The 25,696-nt window shown below is 44.2% G+C and overlaps 1 protein-coding gene and 1 pseudogene across 1 annotated transcript in view; both read left to right on the top strand.

Annotated features, from left to right (window-relative positions):
- The first annotated feature begins 3,965 nt into the window (after positions 1–3,965).
- On the top strand, positions 3,966–21,280 carry LOC132821374 (alpha-1,4-N-acetylglucosaminyltransferase-like; annotated as a pseudogene).
- The window catches only part of dzip1l (DAZ interacting zinc finger protein 1-like), a 217,452-nt gene continuing 210,382 nt past the window's right edge, over positions 18,627–25,696 (top strand). Inside the window, exon 1 of the mRNA XM_060834975.1 lies at positions 18,627–18,720. The gene's annotated coding sequence lies outside the window, so the exon portion shown is untranslated. The remainder of the gene's footprint in view (positions 18,721–25,696) is intronic.

Raw genomic sequence — 25,696 nt, 5'->3', positions numbered from 1 at the left:
GATGGGGTTGGCTGTGGGTGGGATGCTGTTTGGAGGGTTGATGTGGATTGGTTGGGTTGGATGGTCTGCTTGCACACTATTGGAATTATTGGAATTATTTCAGCAGTAGCTAAAACTGTAAAAGCAAGTGGATCTACCAGGTGTTGCTTATTTGGATTGGCAAAAGATTTTACACAACGTTAGATTTGCAGAGAAGATTAAGCTTCACAGAGTAGGTGACTGATTGTCTTAGTGAATTAACAATTAGTAAAAGACACCAGAAACTGAACAGGACCAATTATGTAAATACTGTGGCTACAAGAGAACATAAGAGGTTAGGAATTCTGTGGCATGTAACCCCACTCCTTTTTTCCCAAAGTCTGTCTACCACACATACATTGCAGGTCAAGAGTGTGATGGAATACTCCCCATTTGCCTGGATGGGTGCAGCTCCAACTGTTTGTCACAATTCAGGACAAACAGTTCACTTGACTGATGCTCCATCCACCACCTTAAACTAGTGGGGTGTCAAGGGGAGGTTTGTGTTTATGACATTAACATACCACCTTATGCATTCACTCTCTTAGGTAGCAACACACAGTGGCAGCAGTATGTTCCACCTACACGATACACTGCAACAACTCACTGAGCCTCCTGACACATCAGTTTTCAAATCTGCAACCTCTTACCATTGAGAAATACAAGACAAGGAACACCATCATGTGATAGTTCCATCCTAACCACAAATCTTTATAACTTATATTGCTGTTCCTTCAGTGTCGCTGGGTCAAAGTCTTGGAGCTCCCTCCTTCACTGTACTGTGAGTGCCCCTACACCATGTCTTTTGCAATGATTCAAGAGGAGCTCACCACCACTTCCTTAAGGAAAAATCTGGCAGTTTGGCCAGTGATAACCACATCCCACAAACAGGAAAGGAAAGACAGAAGGCACTGATAAATTGAAAATGTCCTGACTGGAAAAATATTCCACAATGATCTGACCTTGAACCCCACATCTTCTCAAAGGATATGAGGGGCAATGTTTCTACATAGAGAGTCATTTCTAAGTTAAATGAACTGCTGGAGAAAGTTTTGATGCAAATACAGTTACAAAATTTAAAAGACATTTAGGTAAGTTCATGAATAGAAAAGATTTAGAGGGATATGGGACAGGAGCAGGCAGGTGGGAACATGATTGCCATAGACTAGTTGACTGAAGGGTCTGTTTCCGTGCTGTATGACTCTATGACAGATTGTATGAAGGTACATGGGTGGTTGATATGTAGAAAGAAGATGAATTGTATTTGGAGACAGTTGGACACAATATTTAGATGAGAAAATGGCTGCAAATGTAGTGACAACTGTTAGCAAAGGGTAAATTGGAAAATGAATCGGTAGTGATCATTGCTCCATCTCTAAGAGTGTCTGACAGAAGCTCAACATTAAGGCTATAGGTACTCGTGAATATTTGGAAGAGACTGGATTACAAGTTCAAACAAATTGTCTTGAGACTGCATTGATCTATGTTGAGGTCGGCTCTGGAGCAAACAACTTTTTTGAATCATCTTAACTGTGAAAGGATCTAGACAAGGTTCAGAGAAACAAGAGGTCTGCTGATTTCACATTTTTGTGGTTTAGGTTTAAGGGCAAGCAGACTTATACCTGAGGAGGGAAATCGGAAGAGAGATACATCTTCAAAATTATTGAAGCATATAAATATAGAAATTGAAGAAAACATGCTATGATGGTGAGACATAAAGCACTAGATTAACAGGTACCAGAATAAACTCACAAATCTAAGTTACAAATCTCACAACACCAGGTTATAGTCCAACAGGTTGAATTGGAAGCACTAGCTTTCGGGAACGCTGCTCCTTCACCAGGTGATTGTGGAGCACACAATTGTAAGACACAGAATTTATAGCAAAAGTTTAGAGTGTGATGTAACTGAAATTATACATTGAAAAATACCTTCATTGTTTGTTAAGCCTCTCATCTGTTAGAATGACCATGGTATTTTCACTTCTTTCATATGTAGATCACAAAACTGTTTTTAAAAGTTACATTCTCAGGTTAACTGTAACAATTGGTGTCAGCACAGATAAGATGTTGAGATGTTGAAGGTGTTAGCCCCCTGTGTTCCCTGTCTGTGCCATAATGTTTAGACTGATTCTAATGTAAAAAGTGAGTTAACAGAGTCTTAGATGGATTCATGCAGTTTTTGAGCAAAGTACAATGTAACTCTGCAAGTATATGTGTATTTGAGCATGTGGGTTTGTGTGTGTATGTGTGTGTCTGGGGTAGGGGTGTGTGTGTGTGTGTGTGTGTGTGTGTGTGTGTGTGTGTGTGTGTGTGTGTGTGTGTGTGTGTGTGTGTGTGTGTGTGTGTGTGTGTGTGTGTGTGTGTGTGTGTGAGAGAGAGAAGTGGTCGAAGTCTGTGAGAGCGTGCATGTGAGAGTGTGGGATGGTGGGTGTCCGTAGGAGTGTGTGTGTGTGTGTCTGGAGTGGCGGTTGTGGGTGTCTGTGTGAGAGAGAGTATATATGTGTATGTGTAAATGTAAAGTGGTCTAAGTCTGTGAGAGGGTGCACATGCGAGTGTGGGATTGTGTGTATCTGTAGGAATATGTGAGAGTGTCTGTGTGCGTGTCAGCGTATAGGAGTGTGTGTGTGAGTGCGTGGCCCCCAACCCCAAACTCATACACACACACACTCCTACTGACACGTGCACTCCCACACTCACACATGCATCCTCTCACAGACTTAGACACTTTACACTCACACACATATATGCACTCTCTCTCTCACACAGACACCCACAACCCCCCACCCCAGACACACACACACACACACTCCTACAGACATGCACACTCCCACACTCACACATGCAGCCTCTCAGACTTAGACCACTTTACACTCACACACACACTCACAAACCTCCACCCCAGACACACATATACACAAACACAAACACACATATATGTTTGTGGGGTGAATTTGTACTTGCAGAGTTACATTGTACTTTGCTCAAAAACTGCATGAATTCATGTAAGACTCTGTTAACTCACTTTTTACATTCGAATCAGTTTAAACATTATGGCACAGACAGGGAACACAGGGGGCTAACACCTTCAAAGTCTCAACATCTTATCTGCGCAGGCACCAATTGTTACAGTTAACCTGAGAATGTAACTTTTAAAAACAGTTTTGTGATCTACATATGAAAGAAGTGAAAATACCATGGTCATTCTAACAGATGAGAGGCTTAACAAACAATGAAGGTATTTTTCAATGTGTAATTTCAGTTACATCACACTCTAAACTTTTGCTATAAATTCTGTGTCTTACAATTGTGTACTCCACAATCACCTGATGAAGGAGCAGCACTCCAAAAGCTAGTGCTTCCAATTAAACCTGTTAGACTATAACCTGGTGTTGTGTGATTTGTAACTTTGTACACCCCAGTCCCACACCGGCACCTCCAACTCACAAATCTATTTCAGCTGAATTGACATTTTAGGGGGAGCTTGGGTTCGATATCTATTAAAAATGTATGGCTGAGTGTCAGACAGATACTAACAGGATTGTCTGATTTTTACCATGATAATAGTGAATATAACATAGTCCTTTCAAACATGAAGAAGTAACAGGTGATACAATAAGGGAAGAAGATTTAGCACACAGTAAAAGTTGAGAATAGGCTGCATGGACCTTTGATCAGTCCAGACATTCTTACTGTGAGTTGAATCAAATTAAGTTTTTTTAAAAGAAAACTAGTGGATCAGATCTTTGTTTTTATGTTGCACGGCAGTCACTGAAGAACAGTTGGAAATCACGAAAGTATAGAAGAGATTTTGCCTGGTCACCTTACTTGTATTTGCTTGTGTTATCCTGTACAGATGACTTCAGCTCATCAACCACCTTTAACAAGTGATGGGTAAGTTTGATGTTGATTGCCCCAGCCCAGATACAAGCCCTGGGATCATGACCCTCAGCATTGGCCATTTGCTTCATTGATTCAACTGCTCATGTGAATCCTGAGAAACCCATTTATTATTTCCTGGTGGGATTCAATGGGAATTTATCTGACTATCCCATTCAGTCCACAACCTTCTAAATTCTTTTAGCAACGAAAAACGTCATACTCTTATCTTTGAATCTCAAAACACTCTTCAATGGCTGGTATCAACAGCTGGTAAGGAACTCTCTGAACTACTTTTAGCTGATGGATCTAATTGGAGAAAGCTCGGGTTAACCGTGGGTTGAGCAAAGAGGTTGTTTGTTTCTTGGTTAAACCAGTTGATGAAATTCCAAGGATGAAGAATGGCCAAGTGTTCTGTTGAAGACCTTGGTATTGGCTTCCTGCTCTCAGCCCACAGGTTTTAAACATGTTCTTCTGCACCCACACCCTGACCTTTCACACCTTGACCTTACAACAGTACCCATCTGGCCTGTTCACCTGAAAACTCTCCACTATTTTCCAAATAAATTACCAGAGACCCCTGGGCTGTGTACACCTGAGTCTCCAATTTACAGGCTGGTATGGAGTTAAATCACCCAATTTGTATTCACAACTCTTCCTGATTTGTTATTACAGATATTTCCACCCTTCAAGTTCTTCCTAATGTTTGCACCAAGTTTACACTTTTCCAAAAAGATTTTGTTTTAGTGTATAACACCTCTTTGAATCCTCCAGTGAATGGTTATTCTAATGTTCAGTCCCTGCTTTACAAACAAAAATGAAAAATCAATAGTTGTTCACATGGTAGCATATTTAGGGGTGGCACGGAGGCTCAGTGGTTGGCATTGCTACCTCACAACACCAGGAACCCGGCCTCAATTCCCGCCTCGGGCGACTGTCTGTGTGGAGTTTGCATGTTCTTCCCATGTCTGCAGGGGTTTCCTCTGACAATCCAAAGATGTGCAGATCAGGTGAATTGGCCATGCTAAATTGCCCATAATGTTTCAGGGATGTGTAAGCTTGGTGCATTAGTTAGGGGTAAATGTAGGGGAATGGGTCTGGTGTGTTACTATTCGGAGGGTCGGTGTGGACTTGTTGGGCCAAAGAGCCTGTTTCCACACAGTAGGGATTCTAATTCTAACATTATGATTGCCTTGCACATTTGACCAAGTGTGGCATCAAGGAACCTGAGCAAAAAGAGCTTCAGGAGTAACTCTCTATTGTTTGGGATCTTACAAAAAAAAATTGTTTTTGATTGTTGGCGGTCAGTCATCTCTGTCCGAGGACATCTCACTTCCTCAGGGTTGTGTCCTAGGCCTAAGGATCTTCAGCTGCTTCAGCAATTGCCTTCCCCCCGTTATGAGGTCAGAAATGGAAATGTCTACCGACGATTGCACAATTTCCATCACCATTTGCAACTCAGATACTGAAACAATCCATCTCCAAATACAGCAAGACCTGGATAATATTCAAGTTTGTGCTGAGAAATGGTAAGTAACATTCACACCACACAACTGCCAGGCAATACCATTTCCAATAAAAGAGGATCTAACCGTCACCCTTTTAAATTCAACGATGTTACCCTCAATGAATCCCCCATTATCAACAACCTAGGGGTTTCCATTGAGCAGAAACTAAATGTAAGTACTGTAGCTATAATAGTAGGTCAGAGATTAGGAATCCTGGATTATATAGTTTACCTCTTGACTCGCCAAAGCCTGTCAATTATCTATAAGGCACAAATCAGGAGTGTAATGGAATACTCCACACTTTAAAGTCTGGTTGAAGATTTGTAGCTCGGGTGTCCGTTGTTGTGGTTCTGTTCGCCGAGCTGGAAGTTTTTGCTGCAAACGTTTTGTTCCCTGGCTAGGGAACATCATCAGTGCTATTGGAGCCTCCTGTGAAGCGCTGCTTTGATGTTTCTTCTGGTATTTATAGTGGTTTGTTCTTGCCGCTTCCGGAACTGACACCCGGAAACGGCAAGAACAAACCACTATAAATACCGGAAGAAACATCAAAGCAGCGCTTCACAGGAGGCTCCAATAGCACTGATGATGTTCCCTAGCCAGGGAACGAAACGTTTGCAGCAAAAACTTCCAGCTCGGCGAACAGAACCACAACATACTCCACACTTGCCTGGGATGGGTGCAGCTTTAATAATACTCAAGCAGCTTGTCACCATAGAGGACATCTCTCCTCCACCCCACCTCACCCCAGATCCAACCCTCCAACTCAGTATCATCCTCTTGACCTCACCTACCTGTCCACCTATCTGCTCCACTCTCCTCACCAGCCTATCACAATTACCTCCCACCTGTATCCACCCAGCACCTTCCTACCTATCTTCCTCCCAGCCCCACTCGCTATTTATCTCTCAGCCCCCTTCCTCCTCCACATTCCTGATGAAGGGTTTATGCCCGAAACATCAACTCTCCTGCTCCTGCTCCTGCTCCAACGTTACACTTTTCAGCTCTGACTCTCCAGAATCTGCAGTCTTCAGTTTCTCCTAGCCCACTTCATTGGCACCACATCCATAAATAGACATTCTCTGCACAATCAATGCCCAGTAGCAACAGTGTATCTATGAGATGCACTGCAGAAATTTACTATGACTCCTTAGATGGCTCCTTTCAAACCCATGACCGCAATCATCTTGAAGGACATCAAATACATAGGAATACCACCAATGGCAAGTTGTTCTTTAAGCCACATCCCATTCTGTCTTGGAAATATATCATTCCTTCAGTGTTGCTGGGTCAAAATCCTAAGACTCCATGGCATTGTGTGTCTACCTACAGCATGTAAACTGCAGTGGTTCAAGAAGTTAGCTCACTATCACCTTCTCAAGGGCAACTAAGGATGGTTAAAGCGCAGCAGGTCAGGCAGCATCCAAGGAACAGGAAATTCGATGTTTCGGGCACAAGCCCTTCGAATTTCCTGTTCCTTGGATGCTGCCTGACCTGCTGCGCTTTAACCAGCAACACATTTTCAGCTCTGATCTCCAGCATCTGCAGACCTCACTTTTTACAACTAAGGATGGTCCAGCTTGAAGTGCCCACTTCTCATAAATAAATAAATATTAAAACTCCAGTCATGGACTCCTGTCTAAAGTTAGGGAGACATACTCCCTGAGTAAAGGATCTATTATTTTGAGCAGAAGTGAGGAGAAATGTTTTCACACAGAGGTTGTGAATCTTTGAATGTTCCAACTCGGAGAGTTATGAATACAGAGTCGGTGAATATACCTGAAACAAATATTGATAGGGTTTATGGGCATTGAGGAGAGGAAGGTAAATGGAGATGAGGAGGGCGGGTGGAGTGCTGGAAAAGTACTGTCATGACTTTATTAAATGACACAATAGGTTTGAAGAGATTCCCAACTCCTACCTCTTAAGCTTTAAGTTCTTCTCTAAATGCAGTTGTTATTTCCTCACCATTTGCTGGATTACTAATTCTTTCAGAACAGCTCCATGATATTCACAAATCCAATTAGCCTGCTGTCTATCATCTCCTCTCAAACCTTAATGTACCGAGAGTATTCTGATAATTCGTTGGACTCAATTAAAAGACTACTTGCATTAAAACAGCTTGAATGGCCTCACTTAATTGTGGTTATATGTTAAAGGCTCTCATGGTGCAGTGGTAGTGACTCTTATACTGACACAGGAGTCCTGGGTGGAAGTCTCACCTTGCTTCAGTGGTGTGTAATAATATCTCTGAACAGGTTGATGAGAAAATATGGTGGTACTATGTTTTCTTGTTCCCAGGACTAGTAAACCTCAGCAATGCTCAATGATTTCTTCAGGTGAATTGGCTGTACCCTGAGAACTTCCTTCACAATGGGTCAAATGTTGTTGGGAAGAGCCTCATTTTTGACATCACACACTTACTAATTTGTTAGCCAATCCATAATTCAAAAGAAAAGGACTAAAAAATGATATTCTTAGATCCAAAGCAACACGTTTCTGTTATTCTTACATTTATATGAAGGTAATATAGGGAAGTATTCACTAAGTATTTCCATCTTCCTGACCTTTATGCACAGAACCATTGGTTATATATTATATGGGTCAAGAATGTTTGTACATATTGCGCACCTACACTTGCTGTTCGCTCACCTGCTTCCCAAGGATTGATGGAATGATTTGTAAATACAGTTGGGTCTTCTGCTTGTTATTTATAACGTTATCATTAATTTCTCTTAAGTCTTTTTTCTCTACTTCTTATTCTACTATCCTTCCTTTCTTCTTTTTTATTCCCTGATATTTTCCTTGATTTTACTTCACCCTCTTCCCTTCTGCATCCTTCAATGCTTTCTTTCTTGTTTCATTAGTCAGGCAGCCAAGCTACTAGGTAATTGAACATGTAACATTCACAACACAAAGTATCAGCTTTCAGCATTAAAGTCCAATTAAAATTGTTTGCTGACTAATATCAATGAACTCTAAAGTTGGTGGGGTAGATCTTCGGCACCCAGTTCAAATTCAAGAATAAAGGAGTATATTTTTTCCAACTGTAAATGGCTTTTGGAGACCACATCTGAGGAACTATTACTATGTTCATCTCTTAACTTCTCCCAGAGGCAGCAAGGTTTGATGAGATCAATGCTTGGGAGGAGTCGATAAAGTGTGGTGCTGGAAAAGGCACAACAGGTCAGGCAGTATCTGAGGAGCAAAAGAGTCGACGTTTCGGGCCCAATCCTTCCTGATGAAGAGTTAAGCCCAAAATGTTAGCTCTCTTGCTCCTCAGATGCTGCATGGCCTCCTCTGCTTTTTCCAGAGCCACACTTTATCGACCCTGACTTCTCCAGCATCTGCAGTCCTCACTATCTCCTCAATGCTTGGGATGAAAGGCTGGATTTACAAAGCAAAATTTAGCAGAATGAGAAGTGAGCTAATTGAAACAAACAAGATTCTGTTAGAAACTGACATATTAGGTGCTGAGATACTGAGAGGCTGTTGCAATTGTTAGAGATTTGGGACAAATTATCATAGATAAAAGTTGGCAATATAGAACTGAAATGAGTTCATAGAATCATAGAATCCTTACAGCTTGGAAGCGGGCCATTCGACCTGACAAGTCCACACCGACTGTGTGAAGAGCGATCCACCCGGGCCCACTACCCTACCCTATAACCCTGCATTTCCTATGGATATTCCACCTAGCTTAAATATCTTTGGACTGTGGGAGGAAACCGGAGCACCTAGAGGAAACCCACGCAGACATGGAGAGAATGCGCAAACTCTACACAGACCATTCAGCATCATTTCCCCTCTGGGACATGGAATTTTATAAGACCATAAGACATAGGAGTGGGAGTAAGGCCATTTGGCCCATCGAGTCCACTCCACCATTCAATCATGGCTGATGGGCATTTCAATGCCACTTACCTGCACTCTCCCCATATTTTCAAAATCTAGAGTTGAATTTGACTGTGCAATCTGCTAACTTTGAGGTAACAGCATTACTATTGAGCCACAGCATTCATCACTAAGATGACACCTACAGTGACTAATTATTGCACAGCAAGGACCCCAACAAACAAGCAAAAGCAATTGACTTGATAGGCTGTTTTTCTGGCTGTGTTGACTGGGGCAGGGAGTTTTAGCCTGGGCATTGGGAGAACTCCTTGCAGTTACACAAAGAAAGCAATGAAATACTCCTACAGTTAAATCACGCCAATTTACTAATTATTGGCCAGCACAATTACTAGAAGGATTGACATAACATCTGGGGACAAGAAAAGGAATTTAGCGGGGCATCCAATACTAACATCTACCCACCCTAACACACTCAATCCCTATTAGTGACATAACAGGTCAACAGCACATTTAATCTCACTTTTGTTTTGTTCACTAACAGGATCTTAGCATTCCTGACTGGGGCCAACATTTATTGCCTGTCCCCAGTCATCCTTGAGATGTGCTAGTGAACTGCCTTCTTGAAGCACTGCATTTGGAGAGGGTACACTGACAATACTGCGAAGGAGGGGGGTGCCAGGATTTTTGACACAGTGATACTGAAGGGATAGCAATGGGCGAGAAACGCTGAGACAAGCCAGGAGATGGGAATCCTGCGCTAACCGCCAGCACTGATGATGTTCCCTAGCCAGGGAACGAAACGTTTGCAGCAAAAACTTCCAGCTCGGCGAGCAGAACCACTACAACGGACACCCGAGCTACAAATCTTCAACCAGACTTTAAGCAATATATTTCCAAGTCAGGTGGTAGGTGGCATTGAGGGGAACGTGTAAGTGTTGATGTTCCCATGTATCTGCTGCCCTTGTCTTCTGGATGGAAAGGGTCATGACTTTGGAAGGTGCTACCTAAGGAGCCTTGATGAATTTCTGTAGTGCATCACGTAGATAATACACACTGCAGCTACTGAGCATCAGCAATGAAGGGACAGGATGTCCCTGACAAAGGACTTATGCCTGGAACGTCAACTCTCTTGCTCCTTGGATGCTGCCTCACCTACTGTGCCTTTCCATCGTCACACTATGCAACTCTGACTCTCCAGCATCTGCAGTCCTATTTCCTCCTAGGAGGTGTGTTTGTCTCTACAAGATTCCTAGCCTCCGACCTGCTCTTCTAACCACAGTACTTTTGCAACGAGTCAAGTTTGCTTTGTGGTCAATGGTAACCCCCAGGATGCTGATGGTGGGAAATTCACTGATTATAATGCCATTGAGTGGTAAGGAAAAATTGTTAGATTCGCTCTTGAATTCTTTCTTCGATATCCACCGTTCCTAGTTTATTTTATATTAGATTCTCTTTGGTTGGACATCATTATTGCTTGGCACTTGTCAGCCTAACCCTAGATATTGTCCAGATCTTGCTGCATTTGGGCATGGATTGCTTCAGTATGTGAGGACTCATGAATGGTGCTGAAGGTTGTGCAACCATCAATGAACATCCCCACTTCTAACCTTCTGTTTGTGAGATCTCACAGTCAGTCTCTGAAATTAAAAACAGGAAATGCCAGACATACTCAGTTGTGGAGAGAAAGAAAGAATCTGCAAAACATTTTTAAAAGTCTAGGAGCAGAAGTAGATTAATTGCTCCCACAAGTCTGCTCTGCATTTCTGTAAAATTATGGTTGATTAAATTAAAAATCACACAACACCTGAAAGCTAGTACTTCCAAATAAACCTGTTGGACTATAACCTGGTGTTGTGTGATTTTTAACTTCTCCACCCCAGTCCAACACCGGTTTTTCTACATGATGGTTGATGCGATGGTTGACTGGCTGGTCCACTCCCTTTATTCATTTGACTCCATCAAGGATCTATCTAAACCCCACCTGGGTGCTTCTCACCAAAAATGAGAGTCCCTGAGGGCTCATCTCTCTGAAACAGTGAAAGAACGATAAGGTCAGCGAATTGTAACTTCAACTCCCTGGTTCTGTCTCTGTCTCTCTGCAGACGCTGGCTGACCTGCTGAGTATTTTGAGAATTTGCTATTATTGATTAGGGTGAACAGGGACCCTAGGTGACAGCTCCAGGGCCATTACATAAGACTTGACACTACTGCAAACAGCACAGATCCGTGCATCAGCTGTCTCTTGCACTGTTATGTCAAACAGCAATCTCAGAGCAGTTTAGCTGCATGCTGGATCCACTCATTATGAAATATTCTAACCATATTCTGGAGTCAATTATAAAGGACGAAATTATGACACATCTGGATAGCAGTAACAGGATAGGTCAGAGTCAGCATGGATTTATGAAGGGGAAATCATGCTTGACTAATCTTCTGGAATTTTTTGAGGATGTAAGATGGACAAGAGAGATTCAGTGGATGTAGTATACCTGGACTTTCAGAAAGCCTTTGATAAAGTCCCTCATAAGAGTTCAGTGAGCAAAGTTAGGGCACATGGTATTAGGGACAAAATACTGATATGGATTGAAAATTGGTTGGCTGACAGGAAACAAAGAGTAGTGATAAACGGCTCCCTTTCAGAATGGCAGGCGGTGACCAGTGGTGTGCCGCAGGGATCAGTGCTGGGCCCGCAGCTTTTTACAATGTACATTAATGATATAGATGAAGATATTAAAAGTAATGTCAGCAAATTTGCTGATGACACAAAGCTGGGTGGCAGGGTGAAATGTGAGGAGGATGTGAGGAGAATACAGGGTGACCTGGTCAGGCTAGGTGAGTGGACGGAGGCATGGCAGATGCAGTTTAATGTGAATAAATGTGTCGTTATCCACTTTGGTGGCAAGAACAGGAAGGCAGATTCATACCTAAATGGAGTCAAGTTAGATAAAGGGGCAGTACAACGAGATCTATGTGTTCTTGTACATCAGTCAATGAAAGCAAGAATGCAGGTACAGCAGGTAGTGGAGAAGGCTAATAGCATGCTGGGTTCATAACAAGAGGAATTGAGTATAGAAGCAAAGAGGTGCTTCTGCAGCTGTACAGGGCCCTGGTGAGACCACACCTGGAATATTGTGCGCAGTTTTGGTCTCCAAATTTGAGGAAAGACATTCTGGCTATTGAGGGAGTGCAGCATTGGTTCACGAAATCAATTCCTGGAATGGCAGGACTATCTTACGCTGAAAGATTGGAGCGACTGGACTTGTATATGCTTGAGTTTAGAAGGATGAGAGGGGATCTGATTGAGACGTATAAGATTATTAAAGGATTGGACACTCTGGAGGCAGGAAGGATGTTTCCGCTGATGGGTGAGTGCCAAACACAGAGGACACAGCTTAAAAATAAGGGGTAGCCACTTAGAACAGAGTTGAGGAGAAACTTCTTCACCCAGAGAGTGGTGGCTGTATGGAATGCTCTGCCCCAAAGGGCAGTGGAGGCCAAGTTTCTGGATACTTTCAAGAAAGAGTTGGATAGAGCTCTTAAGGATAGTGGAATCAAGGGTTATGGGAATAAGGCAGGAACAGGATACTGATTGAGGATGATCAGCCATGATCATAATGAATGGTGATGCTGGCTCGAAGGGCAGAATGGCCTACTCCTGCACCTATTGTCTATTGTCATTATAGATGGCCAAGGAACAGAAGAGAACTTGAGCAGGTGGAGAGATGAAAGGGAAAGTTTAGGGAAAAACCTCCAGAGTATAGGAGTAAAATGGTAAAAGAAATACTTAACATTTTATTTCAAACAAATACATAATTTGTGGTTAAAGAACAGGATCCAATGGGAATGAAGAATGATTAAATAATGACTATTCGTATATTCACCGACAGGGTAAGATCTCAAGTGAAAACTTTTCTGGCTTATTATTGATTTTAAAAAGTATTGTTTAATCGAGTTACTTGCCTAACCAGAAGTCATTCACCTTATGATTCCTCCTTGTTGAATGTTTTAATTCTGTTTTGTTTCACTCCACAAGCCTCAGCAACCCAAGATAGTAAGCCAAGTGCCTGCAGAGGAGAGTTCATCACCATTCTGACCCATTCCTCACCACACAGACTGCTAGCACTGGCCTCAGTAAATATTCAGGATTGGTGGCATGGTATTAGATTCCCCGTCTCTACCTCGGGATGGTTGAGATCGATTGCAGCACACCTTCCATGTTTTGCGAGTGGCATCATATTGGCAGAAAACAATGAAATGACTCCTTAAATAGCTAACAGAAGCAAGGTCAAACTTATTCTTCAGGAGAAGCAGGATTAAGAGGGCATGTAAGATTTGGACCAAGGTTGCACATTAATTCAATCCTCATTATATATTTGGTTCTGTCATCCACATTACATAATATGATTGGTAATTAAATAGCAAAAAATACAGCAACTGAAGAGAGCAGTAGAGTTGATGACAACTACTGCGCAGCCCAAAGTGATAGGCGATGCAAAGCAGAGACTCAAGGCACCATCACTAGCAGGAGGCTGTTACTACAATGTGCCGACTTTAACGCAGGCAAAGCAAGGGTTCTTCACTCAGAAAGTTGTAAATCTTTGGAATTGTCTAATCCAGAGAGCAATGGTTGTTTAATTGTTGCACAAACCAAGGTTGAAATCAACAGATTTTTAGACACTAAGGGAACCAAGGGAAATGGAAATTGAAGTTGAAATCTGCCATGGTACATGCTCCTTGCTGTTCCTATTACTTCTGTTCTGAACGAGACCCTGCAAGCAGCTAAAAGGATTTCCAAATCTGAAACGGTATTATTTTGGCCATGTTAATAATAATAAGATTTCCTTGTCACTAGCATAATAGATGCTGGGCTAACCATCAACTCATGCTAGAAAAATATTTTCACCCCATCAATCAATCTTACCAAACTTTGTTCCTCTCCCCAAAACAAGAAAGCTGTGACCCATCAATACCAAAAGGAACACATGTGAGATTGCCATTCTGAGGGAAGAAGACAGTAGACCCTGATCTCAAATGGGAACCTCCTCGCTGAGGATGGGATGGCTCATTGAAAGTTTTCAGCACAAGACTTGGCTATTTTCTGGAGAGTGAGCGAGAAAACTGCAGAGTCCGTTCCGCCACAGTGCCTTAATAAACCTTGTATCAACTGACGAGAGACGGGGGGTTGCTCAAAGCTTGTGGCAAGTCCCATCACCGTCTTTAATGTGGCCAGTGAAGGGTGGCATAAGCATGATTATCCTTCCAGTCTAACAGCAGAACCTCCAGAGAATAGGTGAGCAACTTTACTTTGGTAATCATTCAGAAATGACCACAGCGAGAGATGTGGGTTTTGGGGGGGGGGGGGGGGGGGGGGGGGGTGAAACCACTGAGTGTTTCAGGAGTATTCTTAGTTTGTAAATAATTGGCAAAAAGCTTCTCTCTGCAATGATTTTGAAGAGTTAAAGGAGGAATTGTTGGGTAGTGATGGGCAATGGAAATGGGAACAGACCCCAAATAATTATCTTTAACTTGATAGGTGATTCCTGATTTGGAACAATATTGGGTTCACGTGCTCTCAGATGCCTGCAGACTGGCTCTGCTGTGGAAATATGGTGGTATCTACCTGGACACAGACATCATATCCTTAAAGCCACTGCCTTTCACAAATTTCATCTGTGCCCAACAGGAAAACCTCGCGAATGGTGCAGCCCTGGGATTTAGCCAACACCACAACTTCACACAGAACTGCATGATTGATTACGTCAATAATTACCAGGGTGAAATCTGGGGTCACCAAGGCCCTTTGTTAATGAGCCGTGTATTGAGAAGGTGGTGTAAGACTGATGACCTGGATGAGTTTGTTGCTGCAAAGTGCAATGGCATTTCTTACCTGCCTTCCATGTTACAGAGTCATAGAGATGTACAGGATGGAAACAGACTCTTCCGTCCAACTCGTCTATGCTGACCAGATATCCCAACCCAATCTAGTCCCATTTGCCAGCACTTGGCCTATATCCCTCTAAGTGTAAAAAGTGAGGTCTGCAGATGCTGGAGATCAGAGCTGAAAATGTGTTGCTGGTTAAAGCACAGCAGGTCAGGCAGCATCCAAGGAACAGGAAATTCGATATTTCGGGCCAGAGCCCTTCATTCCTGATGAAGAGCTCTGGCCCGAAACGTTGAATTTCCTGTTCCTTGGATGCTGCCTGACCTGCTGTGCTTTAACCAGCAACACATTTTCAGCTCTCTATCCCTCTAAACCCTTTCTATTCATACACCCATCTGAATGCTTCTTAAATGTTGCAATTGTACCAGCCTCCACCACATCTTCTGGCAACTTATTCCTTGCACGTACCACCCTCTGTGTGAAAAAGTTGCCCCTTAGATCTCTTTTATATCTTTCCACTCTCACCCTAAACCTATGCCCTCTAGTTCTGGACTCCCCCACACCAGGGAAAAAAACCTTGTCTATTTACCATATCCATGCCCCTCATGATTTTATAAATCTCTATAAGGTCACCCCTCAGCCTCCAATGCTCCAGGGAAAACAGCCCCAGTCTGTTCAGCCTTTCCCTATCGCTCAAAACTCCAACCTTGGGATCATCCTTGTAAATCTTTTCTGAACCCTTTCAAGTTTCACAACATCTTTCCGATAGGAGGGAGACCAGAATTGCACGCAATATTCCAAAAGTGGCCTAACCAATGTCCGGACAGCTGTAACATAATCTCCAAACTCCTATACTCAGTGCTCTGACCAATAAAAGAAAGCATATCAAACGCCTTCTTCGCTATCCAATCTACCTGTGACTTGACTTTCAAAGAGCTATGAACCTGCACTCCAAGGTCTCATTGTTCAGCAACACTCCCCAGGACCTTACTTTAAGTGTATAAGTCATGTTAAGATTGGCCTTCCAAGTTTTTCTATCCAAATCCATATGAGGGATGGGAAATATACTTTGAACATTGGACACTGGAGGATATCAGAGCCACATTCTCAGATATGTATGGGGCACATACCTGGAAATGTTTAAGCTTTGGAATCAGGATAATATGACTGATGGCAGAGGAGTTCTACTCCAATACATTTTCCATAAGTATCTTCCAAGAACATTCAAAGCTTTTTACCAAAAGCAGTGATTCAGTTTAGACTTGTGCTCTAGTATGCTACATAGTGGGCGGCACGGTGGCACAGTGGATAGCACTGCTGTCTCACAGCGCCTGAGATGTGCGGGTTAGGTGAATTGGCTATGCTAAATTGCCCGTAGTATTGGGTAAGGGGTAAATGTAGGGGTATGGGTGGGTTGCACTTCGACGGGTCGGTGTGGACTTGTTGGGCTGAAGGGTCTGTTTCCACACTGTAAGTAATCTAATCTATAATGTGCCTTTACTGAGGAAGGTAGTACTGAGGAAGTGGGGAGGCTACAGAAGGATCTAGACAGTTTGGGAGAGTGGTCCAGGAAATGGCTGATGGAATTCAATGAGAGCAAATGCGAGATCTTGCACTTTGGCAAAAAGAATAAAAGTATAGACTACTTTCTAAACGGTGAGAAAATTCGTAAAGCCAAAGTACAAAGGGATCTGGGAATGCTAGTCGAGGATTCTCTAAAGGTCAACATGCAGGTTGAGTTCGTGATTAAGAAAGCGAATGCAATGTTGTCACTTATCTCAAAAGGGTTGGAATATAAAAGCACCGTTGTGCTACTGAGACTTTATAAAGCTCTGATTAGGCCCCATTTGGAGTACTGTGTCCAGTTTTGGTCCCCACACCTCAGGAAGGACATACTGGCACTGGAGCATGTCCAGCGGAGATTCACATGGATGATCCCTGGAATGGTTGGTCTAACATATGAGGAACTGCTGAGGATCCTGGGATTGTATTCATTGGAGTTTAGAAGATTAAGGGGAGACTTAATAGAGACGTATGTGATAATACATGGCTTGGAAAGGGTGGACGCTAGGAAATTGTTTCCATTAGGCGAGGAGACTAGGACCCATGGACACAGCCTTAAAATTAGAGAGGGTCAATTCAGAACAGAAATGCGGAGACATTTCTTCAGCCAGAGAGTGGTGGGCCTGTGGAATTCATTGCCGCAGAGTGCAGTGGAGGCTGGGACGCTAAATGTCTTCAAGGCAGAGATTGATAGATTCTTGTTGTCTCGAGGAATTAAGGGCTACGGGGAGAATGCGGGTAAGTGGAGTTGAAATGCCCATCAGCCATGATTGAATGGTGGAGTGGACTCGATGGGCAGAATGGCCTTACTTCCACTATGTCTTATGGTCTTATGGTCTTACTTTATGAGCTGAGAGCTGGGGAAAGCCTGCAGTTTCTCTTCCTAAAAGCACCGAGGGTGAACCTACACCATGTGGACTGCAGTTGCTGGAGAAGGCCATTCACTACCACCTTGTGCCTGTGTCTCATGAAAAAAAATGAGTTGGAAATCGGTGCCATATGTATTTTGGTCCCACTGCCAGTCTATTTTCACTGCAAAGAATGCTGGACATCACAGTGTGCCAGGCAGCATCTGCAAAGGGGAAGCAAGCTAAGGTTTCTGATGAAAAGTCATCTAGACCTAAAACGTTCGCTTGCTTTCTTTCTGGATGCTGCCTGACCCGCTGTGATCTCCAGCACTTCCTTTGGTTTCAGTGCAGATTCCAGCATCTGCAGTAATTTGCTCCTATTTTCACTGCATCCTGACACACTGGGCCTGACCGACTGAAGGAGGACATCAGAGAAACCGTCTGAAATTTAATAAATTCTTGAGAATTGAGACAAATGTCAGCAGTAACCGCAGCAGCATTGTCGTTATTTATCGACAAGATCTGTGCACTGGAACGGTCTCCCCTCTCTATTCCTGCTCTCCCTCATCTTTCTGATAGTTATTACTGCTGCTAGCTTAATTGCTGCTGTTTTCTTGTCGAAGCTGTTTTATCTGATTTCTTACAATAAATTTGACTTGGACAAAACAGCATGTGTTTTTTTTTAAAAATGCAAATCTTCAGTGCAGTATGTTGGGTAGGAGAAAATCAAATAGTGGGGCAAACAGGTCAGTGCAGTGAGAGGGTGGTTGGAAATGCTGTATATCACTGGTCGTGCTCACAGTATCTGCCTAAGTTCTTGGTGGGGATGCAATTAATGGTGAACGTTACCAGTTGAGGAAAGGCCAGTCTGTGTTGTGTTGGACTTGTATCATTGCCATATTGTAGTGTCAGTAGGAACCGCAGCAGCATTGTCATTATTTATCGACAAGATCTGTGCACTGGAACGGTCTCCCCTCTCTATTCCTGCTCTCCCTCATCTTTCCTCTCGTCCAGCGCTCGCTTTCCTCTTCCTCCTCCCCCATTTTCGCCTTCCCTCTCCTTCCTTCCTTCCCTCTCTCTCTCTCTCTCCCTCTCTCCCAGACGCTGGAAGTTTGAGCTCTCTCTCTGATCCTGAGCTCATTTCCTGTCGGTGTTACGGAGCGGATCGCAGGGTGAGTGAGTGAGTGAGAGAGAGAGAGAGAAAGAACGGGAGATGGAGGGAGAGAGAGAGACACACACACACAGGGAAGGATAGAGGGGATGGGAAAGAGGGAGTGAAAGAGCAGGAGGGGGAGGAGAGGGATAGAGACAGAGGGAATGTGAGAAAAGGAATGTGAGACCGCTCTGGGAGCTGCCACCCCGGAGAGAGATAGAGATAGAGAGATAGAGATAGAGAGAGAGAGATAGTGAGAGAGGAAGAGAGAGAGGGAGCTTGGCCCCCCCGGAAGGTTGCTGTGATTCTCCCTCCAAGCCCCCCGGGCTATTCCCGGGAGCGGATCTCCGCTCCAGCTGCACTGTCCCAAGTCTACACAACAACTTATTCACCCCTCCTCCTCCTTCACCATCCCCCCCTCCTCCTCCTTCACCACCCCCCCCTCCTCCTCCTTCACCATCCCCCCCTCCTCCTTCACCATCCCCCCTCCTCCTCCTTCACCATCCCCCCTCCTCCTCCTTCACCATCCCCCCTCCTCCTCCTTCACCATCCCCCCCTCCTCCTCCTCCTTCACCATCCCCCCCTCCTCCTCCTCCTTCACCATCCCCCCCTCCTCCTCCTTCACCATCCCCCCTCCTCCTTCACCATCCCCCCTCCTCCTCCTTCACCATCCCCCCCCCCTCCTCCTTCACCATCCCCCCTCCTCCTCCTTTACCATCCCCCCTCCTCCTTCACCATCCCCCCTCCTCCTCCTTCACCATCCCCCCTCCTCCTCCTTCACCATCCCCCCTCCTCCTCCTTCACCATCCCCCCTCCTCCTCCTTCACCATCCCCCCCTCCTCCTTCACCATCCCCCCTCCTCCTCCTTTACCATCCCCCCTCCTCCTCCTTCACCATCCCCCCTCCTCCCCATCATCCTCCCTCCTCCTTCATCATCCTCTTCCCTCTCTTTCCTAACATCCCTGACTTCGCCCCCCCCCTCGATTTCCTCCTTCCACCCATTTATTTCCCCTTCCCTCTGTTTCCACTTCACTCCCTTTCATTTCTTCTCTCCCTCTGATTTCCCCTTCCCTTTGATTTACTTTCTCCCCCTCCAATTTCCCCTTCCCTCCCTCCAATTTCCCCTTCCCTCCCTCCGATTCCCCCTTCTCCCCCTCCAATTTCCCCTTCCCTCCCTCCGATTTTCCCCTTCTCTTCCCTTGGCTCCTCTGATTTCCTCTCGGGCTCCTGCCGCATTCTCTCTATCTTCGCTTGGTTCTCCTTTGGCTGGGCCTGGCCGGTGGACAATGACTCCACTGGTATAAGAGAGCGGTTGTGGGTGGGAGTTTGAGAAACAGAAACCTGAAATCCCTCCACCACTTTGGGGAACCTGAACAGATAACCGCTGTTCTGCCCACCCTTGGATGGGGGTGGGGTGGGCTGGGACATCATGGTGGAATTGGGTATGTCAGAGTGATGGGCTATGGCGGAGGGGTGGCTAAGTTAACTCAGAGAGAAAGCATGCCTGCCACATTGTGTACAGTCGCTAGTCAGAGATAACTTGTCTTTGGGCTAGACAGGTACTGGACCAGAGGTGTGTGTGGCTGAGCTGTGCATGTCCAGGCAGCTTGTTATACTGTATAGGTAGAGTGATAGGTGGGTGTTAACTTATTGAAGTGCAGGGTAACTATAGTGATTGGGGTAAACAGCATCTGGCCTTGGCACTGTTTGTATTCAGCACAGGCTTGTGTCTCAGTCTCTTCCTGTTCTCTCACACCGTCACAGATTTTAGTGAAAGGTTTGTATTATGTTCCTCCTCCTGAATCTCTTGTCTTTTTTTCTGTTTTCTCCCCCTGTGTAAATGTTTCTGGTTTCTTCCGCCTTGCATTTGGCGACTTCCTTCATATCATGTCTGCCTCCAGGTCGGAGTGTCAGTTTGCAGGAGCCTTTATCACTATGGCAACAGAAACTGATACTGCATCTCAGTGAGTACATGCGTGTTTGTGTGTGAGATGGGGTTTCTCAGCTTCTTTTAATGCAAACTTATTGCTGCCAATCAGGTTGTCGCATTCCAGATTCTTGCCCTACCCTTGTCAGACTGTGCCAGAGCTGCCCTGAACACTCTGCTCATTTCCAGGAAGAGGGTATTGTTTGTTTATTTTCCCGGGGTTGCTCGAAGATGGTGTTGTTTGGGGTAGGTTTTGGAGTTGTGAGTTCACAGTTGGCGATGGAATTGGTTCTGTAAGAGGGACAGGCTCCTTGTTGGAGGGATCCACCACAGGACAACCTTTCCCATTCGGAATACCCCCCATTGAGATGAGAATGGCTGACTGTATCCTCCTGCTCCCTCCTACTTAATATACGATAGGGGGAAGGCCATTGGATTTCATGTCCTGAGAATTTCACCACCATAGCTATGTGCTAAATGAGGCCAGTCTCCTGCTCATACCCCTGTTTCCTCACCTGGTTCCTGGAGCTGTTGAGCACTGTCTCCCCTAAACTGTCTTGTCCTGATCTCTCTGAAAGGATTCCCTGGGTTAACTTCTGTTCTCTGTCTGTCACAGAACCTTCAGGTGAATCTGAACTGGGCCCCAATCTAATCGGCTTGGGCTTTCCCTGACCACGGATAAATGGGTTCCATTCCTGGAAGAGAAGAAAGTGCATTACACGCACCGCAGGTGGAAGTTTCTGTCCAAACAGAGTGATGACTTTGGACAAGTCAATCACCTGGCTGTTTTGAGCACCCTCACTGTCTTTTGGTCTCTTAGATTCCAATAAAAATGCAGCGTGATTAATAAAGGCCTCTTATATTTTGTTAATTTCCAGTCATTGGAAGTGTTTTGGCAGGAGGGACGGTGGTGGAAGGGACTGGTCAGTGGTTAAGTTTCTGCTCTCTCATCCCTGCCCGTCTCTCTCCACCTTGGCCAATTGACTGGCCTTGATCTCATCCCATACTCCCAGGGTTGGAATTGTGAGCATGAAGGGATAGGCACAGATGAGAGTAATAGAGTGGATAGCCATTTCCAGGGTGGAAATGGCTATTCCAAAGGGGCATAATTTTAAGGTGATTGGAGAAAGGTTTAGGGGAGATGTCAGAGGTAGGTTCTTTACACAGAGAGTGGTGGGTGGGTGGAATTCACTGCCAGTGGTGATAGTAGAGTCAGATACATTAGGGACATTGAGACGATTCTTGGATAGGTACATGGATGATGGTACAATGAAGGGTATGTAGGTCAGTTTGATCTTAGGGTAGGATAACAGGCTGGCACAACATCGAAGGCTGAAGGGCCTCTGCTGTATTGTTCTATATTCTAAAGGACACCCATGCAATTTATATTGCCAACAGGGCACCAGGAATCTTGCAGCTTGCATCAGGGTAGGGGAACATGGCCATAAAGTAGCATGGCTGATTCTTAACTGTGTTGTGAAATGGCCACTCATTTCAAGGGCAATGAAGGATGCACCCATATCCCATGGAAGGATAATTATTAAAACCTCCTTTTGTTTTCTGGCAGTAAGTCACACACATACCTCCTGAGGGGAATGGGAAGAAGGGACACTCAGTGGTCCACGGCTCCATTCTCCTCACACGTTTCCAACACAGAGGCTTGGTATTTCCCTGACTATAGGAGTGTTTGAAGGCAACATTATCTTCTGTATTTCCCCGCTCTAGAGTAAACAACAGTTTCAGAGGAGCCCACAGCAAACCCACCATATCAGCCATTCTACTGCACTGCAAAATTGGTTCAACTTGCAAAATGCAATTGGGAATGGACTCACAAGGGAAAGGGTTGCAAGGGGACTAATTGGATAGATCTTCCAAAAAGCTGGCACAGGTTTGATAGGCTGAATGGCCCCCTGCATTGTAAGATTATGTGCTTTTAAACACCTTCATTATATCAACCATCGATCTGTTTTTTTTTGGACTCAATCAATCCTGGTGCTACCTGGAACATTTTTATATGGTTATGGTTACCTTGAGTAGATTTTTGTGACTATGGTGGCTCAAGTTGGGAAATTTCTTACCTTGGCAAACCTGGAATGTGTTTGAAGGGCCCATTGTTCCCAAATTCTGTCTCCAGAGAGATGATGACTGATAGAATTGGGTTCACTAACTCTGGAAGTAGAGAGTAGTTGGCCTTTGGGATGGGTGAATGTCCAGAGAGATCGTTTAGAAAGTCCATCTTTGTTCTCTGGGAACTTGTTTTAGAAGCTGTGGCCCTCACTGCTTACATTCCTTTCACATCTGCTCCCACCACCACCTCCCCCATACTCTCATGCTACCTACATGCCACCTACTCAATACCAATTCATATCCTGCCTTCCCCTTGCCCCATCAAAGCCCCATGTTACATCCTTGCCAAGTCCTGACCTTGCCAGTCCCCATATGGCTTCATAATGTCCCATCCATTCCCATAGTAATTCACCCAGGAAGGGGTCCATTTGAAGAGAAAAAGAATCTTCAGACAGTCAAATACCCTCAATCTTTTTTTAAAGCTAATCCTTTAATACCATCTTTAAACTGTTCGTCAAACTAAGAACTCAATCCCTCGCTGATTTGTGTTGTTTTGGCTTTTGAAACTCAGTCAAGCACTGACAACACAAAAACATGGGATATATGAACAGAGAAACTGTGGGAAAGTGTTTTGTTCTAACCTATACCAGATGACCTGCCAATCAAAGCAGTCTAGGAGACTATTTTTTAACTCTCACTGATAGCGCAAGTCTTTTTTTTCAAGTTTAAATATCAAAGGACAAACTGACACTTAAACAGACTTTGTCTGCCTCCTCAATGGTCTATTCAGCCCATTCAGGACTCCTAGCATTCGTTTAAGGCTCTTGAAACTGCCATAACTTGATATTTTGAACTGAATTTGTCCCTGTTGAGTTTGGGTTTGTCACTGTGCAAATCATGTTGCACACCCCTGTCCTGAGACAGGAAAAATTGGATCTGTTGAAAATCAGCCTGGGACTTTTGCATCTGGGTCCTACCCAACAATTTAAAAAAATCTGTGGAGGCTTTCTGACTCTGTGCACGTTGTCCTGCAATTATTTCGGCTTCTAAACCTAACCCACAGGTGTACAGGTGTAGCGAGCCCTCGCGATGTGTCGCTGCAAGGAGAGTGGAGACTGAAGTTTAAAGGGTAGTAATGATCTTATGTCAGTTTCCATTAACCTGTCAGTTCTATACTAAGAGGGTAGTGCATCAATAGCTTTATAAATGGTCACTTGGTCTTTTAGTTTAAATTTAGTTTCTTGAGCACGCACTGTCATGCATATTGCAGCAGTGTTAGTTGCATTTGTCCTGTGCAATTGTTCTAAGACAAAAGGTAGTCTTGTGTGCCTTGGCATGTTGTTTGGTCAGTTGTTTCCAGGCACTCGGTAGCAACTGATACAACCTAGCTGCACAGAGGGAATATTTGTTGTTTGCTGCAGTTTTGGACCTGGACCCAGCCTATAAAAAGAATGGTAAGGACTCAAGAATTAATTGTGACTTGTGTAGTGTGTGCCGTAGAGTCATAGGAATGTAGGAACATTGGAATGAGGAGCAGGGCTAGGCTATTCGTCCCTTTAACCCTACTCCACCATTCTATAAGATCATGACTGATCATCACCTTCCTGTGCGTTCCACCCCCTTCCTCATGGCCCCTGATCCCCTTAACTATCAAAACTCTACCTAACTCTGCCTCGAATAAATTCAGTGATCCAGTGTACACAAATTTCTGAGGAAGAGAATTCCACAGACAAACAGTCTTCTGAGAGAAATACAATTCTCCTGATCTCCGTCTCAAAAGGGCGACCGCTTATTCTTAAACTGTGTCTGCTTGTTCTTACCTTACCCATGAGAGGAAACATCATTTCAGGATCCATTAATCAAGTCACGGTGGAAATTACATGTTTCAGTAAAATCTCGTACTGCTCTGCATTATGAGACATGTCAAAAATCCTAAGGTGACACTTCATATAACTTTGTGAATCCATGGTTACTTAATGCTGGCTATTCTCCCTTGAAATTGCTTCTGGGTAGAGTGGTACTTGGCGTGTTTGCTCATCCCAGGCTGTGGATATTAATATATAATCAACATTATTGGATCTCCAGGTCTATGCAGTTGACAATGTTAGAGTGATCAATGACCCACTATCAGAACACCAACAACTCTCACTATACCTGATTTTGAATTAGATGATTCGATGCGCACACCCAATCAAAAAAGATGAAAAAGGAACAGAATGATTTTGAATGATTGCCAGCCAAGGTGGACATAGCTGAATAATCCTTGACTTGCTGCTTATAAGCTGTGTCCTGTCTGTCCTGCATGCTATTGGACTGAGGGGAGGTGGCAGCTTTAAGGTGTACCAAGATACCCATGCATTGAAACCGTGCAGTCTGAGAGTCTGCAGTGTAGTTATGGATTATAGAATCCCTACAGTGTGCATACAGGTCCTTTGGCCCAACAAATCCACACCGGCTCTCTGAAGGCCATTCCACCCAAACCCATTCCTCCACCCTATTACTCAACATTTACCCCTTACTTAGTGCATCTAACCCACACATCCCTGAACATTACGGGCAATTTAGCATGGCCTATTCACCTGACTTGCACATCTTTGGACTGCGGGTAGAGACTGGAGCACCCAGTGGAAACCCACGCAGCCACGGGGAGAATGTGCAAACTCCACAGGCAGTTGCCCGAGGCTGGGATCAAACCCAGCTCCCTGGTGCTGTGAGGCAGCAGTGCTAACTACTGAGCCACTCTGCCGCCCTAAGTTAAATCTCTTGTTTGGCCTTTAATAAAACTTGAGCTCCAGGCTATCAACACCGGTGTAGGCCTGAAGAGGGTGAGAATTTACTCCAAGTAAAACATGATAGTAGTTAAACATACATTTGTACTTTAGTTATATTTTATTCCTTTGAGTTGGTGCCTATATCTCATTGGTAATTTCCATTCTCACTTTTCTTGCTTTTGATTGATTTGATTGGTTTTCTTTGTTGTCATCTTGTGATTGGGTAATCA

The sequence above is a fragment of the Hemiscyllium ocellatum genome, chromosome 13, assembly GCF_020745735.1.
Source record: "Hemiscyllium ocellatum isolate sHemOce1 chromosome 13, sHemOce1.pat.X.cur, whole genome shotgun sequence".
NCBI classification, from domain to species: domain Eukaryota; kingdom Metazoa; phylum Chordata; class Chondrichthyes; order Orectolobiformes; family Hemiscylliidae; genus Hemiscyllium; species Hemiscyllium ocellatum.
Note: the sequence above shows the minus strand (reverse complement) of the source record. Positions and strands in the feature narration are given on the sequence as shown.